Raw genomic sequence first — 6,640 nt, forward strand, 5'->3', positions numbered from 1 at the left:
CAAGTCTTTCCAGCTACTAAACTTGCTACCATCTGCTGTCTGTGGTGCTGAGTTGATCACGCCACAGAAGGCACTTCGCTTTAATTCCGTGGTGTCATCAAGCAAAAAGCGGTGCATATCTGGTGGTGTTGGCCAAGTACTCTGCTGTTGGAGGAGGAATTTTGGTCCTTGGCTCCACCGATTGGGTTCAGCAAGGTCCTTTAGGCTCTTACCACAGGTAAGATCATCCGCAGGGTTGAGAGACAGGAAAAGGCATTGCTGTGGCTGCAATTTGGTCTCCAAGATCTTGGCTGGTCCCTGCAGTGTCCATCCTAGCCTTGTCTTTATAGCAGCCGGACCACCAGGTGGACCAATTCGGACAGGTGCAATCGGTGTGATCAGGTGGGTGTTATCGGCTCCGATGAGAAGTAAAGGACTCACTCTTTCAAAGGCTTGCAGGGGGAGACCTTTAAGATGCTTGTACTTCTCCAACAAACTGACAGGATAAGAGTAATCGGCCAGACCAAGACGTTTCGCAGTGAATGCTGCATTGATCTTAAAGATCTTCTGTGGTTGAGTGGCAGGAGATATGTGGAAGGTAACCGTGGTACCACTGATGGTCTGCACATCTTGGCGGATGGTCCGCAAGGCTATGTTTTCGGTTTGACCTTGTATACCGAGCTCATGGGCGGCATCAGGAAGAAGAATAGTGCGCTCGGACCCGTCATCCATGACAGCATAGGTGTCGAGTGTCTTGTCTCCATAGCGCAGCAAGACCCTGATGACCTTTAGGAGAACACGCCTGCAGTCAGTGGGTCTGTCCAAGTACAGTGTCTCAGTGGTTGAACTAACAAGGCAGGAACCTTCTCTGGGACTCTTTGTGTTGACCTCATGCAAGATTTGTAAGTGCTTCCCTTTGCAGATGCTACAAGGCTTTTTGAGTGTGCACTGGGCTGCTTGGTGTGCACGACCACAGCGCCAACAACGATGATTGGTCTGGATCCATTCAATCATTTTCTGCTTATCGAAGGACTTAAAGGTGGGACATTGACTGAGATAATGATCCTCGTTATCGCAGTATGGACAAAAGGCTCTAGGTGGAACTTTAGGTTTCTCCACTTTTACTGGCTTAACCTGGACTGGTGCTGAGAGGACCTTTGTGGCCGTATCATCTGCTCCATGAAGAATGGTGGCTGAACGTACAGTGGGTTTGGTTTCTCGCCGGCGTTCTGGTCTCTGGCTCTTGTAACTGATCTGTGTTTCACTGCTTTGGCACCAGGCCTCATACTGAAGCCACTCAGAAAATTCACGAAGGTTATACACAGAGCCAGGACGATGGTACATCTGTCTTCGGAATCCTGATCTCATTTCAGCCGGTAACTTACTCAACAGTCTCTCTACATGCGACCCGCATCGAAGTTCAGCTTCACCTTCATCTCCAAGAGTCTCCAACATACCAACAAGAGCCCTAATGTGCAGAGCAAAATTATCGAAGGCCTCATTATCTCCTCGTCGGATATCTGGTGAATCCATCACTTTGGCGATCTTCTTGAGTGCCAACTTGTGTGGCTGACCAAACCTTTCATTCAGAGTAGCCATGGTGTCTGAGTAGGGAAATGGTGAATTGAGGTAGGAATCTGCCACCAAACGAGCTTCCTCTAGCTTCAGATGGTCCAACAGGATTTGGTACCGGAACAGTTCTGTGGCATCCGGTGGTAGAAGGTTCTCAAGGGCTATCTTTAACCGATTAAACTCGCTGGGGTCTTTATTGTAGAAGTTGGGTATGGTTGGCACTGGACCTCGATAAGTGGTTTCTTGCCTTGCAGGATTCACATTAGAGGAATAAGGAGCTCTATGTGCTGACTCTGGCCCAGAGGCTTGTGGGAACTGATAATGCACCTGTGGTTTGGGATAATCCAAGGTCTCGCTAGGGGACTCGTATAATGTTCTTGAATGCCAGTGAGGGACAGGAGTATCCTCATAAAGACCAGGCATTGACTGAGCCATTCTCTGATAATGAGGATAATTGGATCTATGTGAATGCTGCCAGGGAGAGGAATTATGGTTAGCACGTTCACCACACAGGACTGAATCAATCTGTGGTCTAGTGGGTGCGGCAGCCAGGATCTGATCTTTCATAATCTGAAGTTCACCTATCATTGTTCCCAGAAGGTTTAGCATGCTAGGTTCACTTTGAGGCTCTACAGCCCTGTTCTTTCCTGGTTTGGGCAGGTTGGGATAGCTAGTCTTCTGGTTCAAACTGAGTAAAGGGCCACCTTTGGTAGCAGGACATGGGTGTTGTAACCCCTGAGATGTTGCTGTGGTGTAGGCCGTCTGGCAACGCTTACCATAGGTAGGTGGGAGCAAAGATGTAGTCACCATGGAGTGTGGATGATAGGATGCCGTTCCAGGATGTGGGAGGAGTCTATCCTGTGCAGGGAAAGATGTACTTGGTAACGGCGTGGACTGATTTTCTTCCCATGGCCGATGATATGGAGAAGTCTGAGGACTATTAATTGACTGCACTGGAGCGTAGGTGGCGCTAGGCTGTTGCAGTCCCATTTTATCCATTCTTTGGATAAAAGGATCCCTTTCCTCAGCTATAGGCGACCATTCATCGACTGTGTCCCATGGATCTTGACTTATGGGACTCGTACCTCTGGTAGAAGGTGAAGAGATGTTCACTGCTGCATCTCCAAGCCACTGTGTATGCTGTGTTGTGTGAGGCGATACCAGCTGACTGCCTGCTCTACGATGTACAGTTGTAAGATCATAATCTTTGAGGTAAGCAGGAGGATGAACTAGACGTTTTGGTCTTACAATCTGTGCATGTGCTTCTTCAGGATGCATATTGACTGATCAATTGATACTGATACTGATTCTTTGTCCATGAGAAATGCCAGATCCGGCTCGAAGGACCATTTGTTCGATAGGAGGATTGGAAAAAGTGGACTGTATAAGGTGATGGTTCAGATCTAACTTTCCTCAATGGGGTGTCGGTCAGAACACACTGGAATCAGATCAGTTCCATGCAAATGAGGTTTATTTGTTAACAGTCTTTGGGCTGTACACAACACAGCAATACACAGGCTTTACTTATCACTGGTATTTGTGCGTACGTGTGTGTACGTGTGTGGTCTACAAAGGAAAAATAAAGATATATATATTAACAATATGTCTTGAGTATTATTACACAAACATAATTTCCATAAACAGATACATATTTCTCAAATAAAGCAATTCTCAAGTGAAAGCTAGAGTAAGATAAAGGAATAAACACATACTCAATGATATTATTATACAACACCGCCACTTAGCGGTCAGAAATAGCATAACATTCAAAACCGAAACCAAAGCTGAGGTAATTTAAACGAACGTCAGATAATCATAAAGATCACGTCCTTAAACTCGAAATATAAAGAGTTTCATACACTAATGTAAACGATCACACATACATATGCACAATCAAACACTGGGTGCCATCTCAATACTATAAATTACAAGTAATATCAAACATAAACGGCACATTTCCGAGCCCTTAACCTCACGCGATTAACGGATTCATCTCTCTTAAACAAGCATCACTTTATGAGAGTAAGACATCAAGGCTTTACAGCTCCTTAGCAAGTATTGATAACCAAACTAGGTAAACAGTCAACTTACATTTATTCATTGACGCACTTCGCACACACAGTCTTGCTTGTACAGTCCCGCTCGTACAGTCCCGCTCTGAACTGATGATGACTGAAAGTAAGTTGCGCATGCGCACATGACTCGGCCTTTCTAACAGTAAGTTTTACCAGGAACACACACACACAATAAGATGGGCAATCAGCGTTTAAGAAGTGTTATAAAATAGAAGAATAAAATAGTTAGCATGACATTTTTCACATCCCTTGTGCTTCTATAATGCAGTGTTGTTATCGTTTAAGAAAACTATAAAGCGAAAACTAAATAAAAACATGTTTATCACCAACCCTAACCAAACCTTAAAGCTACACTGTGTAACTCTTTTAGTTTGTTCTTAGCTAAAAACACTTAGTTCTTTCAAAAATATATGTGCTCATTAATGTATATTTACTTCGTTCAAGTAATAAAGTATTCTCGTGAGTGTATAATATGCCATTGAAAATACATACGGGTAAGGGGTTCTAATGTCGGTCGCCATGTTGCCCCTCCATCTTGAAAGTACATTAGCCAAAGAGGGACATACCCGTTAATTCAAGCTTCGCCTTTCGCGTTTACGTTTGAGTAATATAATAATATATATATATATGAAGAGTTCAGATGCAAAAGCCTCTAAATGCCATTTGAAATTTTCTTCTAAAATGACCATTTTTATCAAGCTTGTATATTTAAGTTCAGTAATTTCACTTAAATGACAATTAATAGGTAATCTTCATTGCCATTTAAGTGAAATTACTGAACTTAAATATACAAGCTTGATAAAAATGATCATTTTAGAAGAAAATTTCAAATGGCACTTAGAGGCTTTTGCATCTGAACTCTTCACATACAGGTAAGGGGTTCTAATGTCGGTCGCCATGTTGCCCCTCCATCTTGAAAGTACAGTAGCCAAAGAGGAACATACCCGTTAATTCAAGCTTCGCCTTTCGCGTTTACATTTGAGTTAACACTCATGGACGAGGTCGAACTGGAAGCCAAGTTAATCTTGGACTACATTGGCCACCGTAGGAGTTAAAACGACATCGGAATTGAGAGGAACAGAAACTAATATTCACTGGATGGTCATATACCATTTCACCACTAGATGCGGTTAAAAAAAACCCACACAGTGTAGCTTTAACTGAATTAAAAATAAAACTATCATATCTAGGACAGCTGAAACTAAACTAAAATACAATTAAAAGCTTTACAACCCACCTGTATAATGCAATGCCACAGATACAATAACGGAATGTGAGAAATTAAAGTGTGGCTTTAATTCTTTTAAAATATTAAAATATTATTTTAAAATAATATCGCTACTTCCCTGTGTATTTGTGACGTGTATATCTGTGGTAGTAGCGTCTGTGCATTGTTGCCCAGCTGGCTTGTTATAGTGCCAGTTTGTTTGTGCAAACATGATTGGCAGCTGAAACGTGTGTGTGTGTGTGTGTGTGCGTGCTGAAGTATGAATGAATCTGAGATTGTGTGTCCACGAGATAACGCATTTGTGTGTGTGCTGTGCCGTAGTTCTGCCAGAGGGGGTGTGTGTGTATTTTCTGCCTGAACAGTCCTTCTGCTGCAAAGCATCAGGATATTTATAGAACACAGAATTATGACAAAGAAAAACAATAAGCTATGCATACACACAGCATCACCACACAAAAGGGGTTATCAGTCAGTAATGGTGCAGTGCGAGAATAATTCTGTTAGATATAATGGTTTATGTGTGTGTGATACTGCTGTTATCTGTTTCAACGAGGAGGTGTGTATGTGTGTGTGTGTGTGTGTCTCACACTAATTACACAGTACGAGCTCTTAAAGATAATTACAATACTAAGAGTTCATGTGGGTGTTTGTTCTTCGAGGGGGGAAGGAAAGGGGTTTTCCTCTAAACGTTGCCAATTACGCAGCAGGGCCCCTTGTGTAACCTACACACACACACACACACACTTTACAGTCCTCTCTTCCATGTGATTTGCTAGCTTAGGAAGTATGCAGTAAATATTGAATTTGATTTCATCTTTTCTTAGTGCTGCGATTAATAATTAATGCCGTTTTCTTGCAGTTTGTGATGAAAAATTGAAGCACACGTGTGAGGGAGTCTCAAACCAGCAGTCTGAGAACACGACTGCACACTTACAAATGTGAAACGCTTAAACTAGCACACTACACATGTGACATATAACACCATACACAAATACATATGCCTGATAAACATGTAGGCACGTTTACTTGCAAAAGGCAGTTTATTAGTTTATGTGTTTGCAAGTCGGCACTATTTTGATGATGTTCCTGAAATATTCGAACCATATATGACATGCATAGAATGATGTTGATATTGGTTACAGTTTGAATGCTGAACATTCTACCAATGTAAATCAATGGGGGATTTTTTGAAACTTCAATCTTAAATTCAAGATTAGCCCCCGGTTTCACAGACAAGGTAGTCTCACACTGTGCATGTTTGAGCTGTTTTAACTGTCTGTAAATCCAGGCCTAAAGATGTACTTCAAAAAAGATAGGTCAGTAAATTATCAGTAAAATACCATACTGACCTTAAGCGACTTATATACTGTAGTATTTACCCACTATCATAACAACTCTCTAATGTTTTTGAATAAGGCGATGTTAATGGAATGTGTGTGTTTGTTTGCGTGGGTGTGTGTGTGTGTTGGGGGGGGGGGGGGTCTTATTTGCTCTCTTGATGTTTTAGAGTGTCACCCCTTCATTGCTGCACACTTTTTTTCTGAAGAGTGGCTGATCTGTTGCTTGTACCACCAAAAGTTTCTCTGAGTTTTCCTATTTTTTCGTATTTCCCATTCATTTCCTATGTCGGTCATTTTTGACCAGGAGGAAGCTAAGTGTGATTTTTTTTTATGACCCTTTAACATATCAGAATCATCTCCTTGATTTTTTGTGTGTTCATACAGATAATACAACAAAAATCACCAAGGTTCACCCCCATCCGATAAAGCAAAGAAAAAAATAATTC

This window comes from Pimephales promelas, chromosome 11 (genome assembly GCF_988280905.1).
Source record: "Pimephales promelas chromosome 11, fPimPro1.hap1.1, whole genome shotgun sequence".
Classification (NCBI taxonomy): Eukaryota; Metazoa; Chordata; class Actinopteri; order Cypriniformes; family Leuciscidae; genus Pimephales; species Pimephales promelas.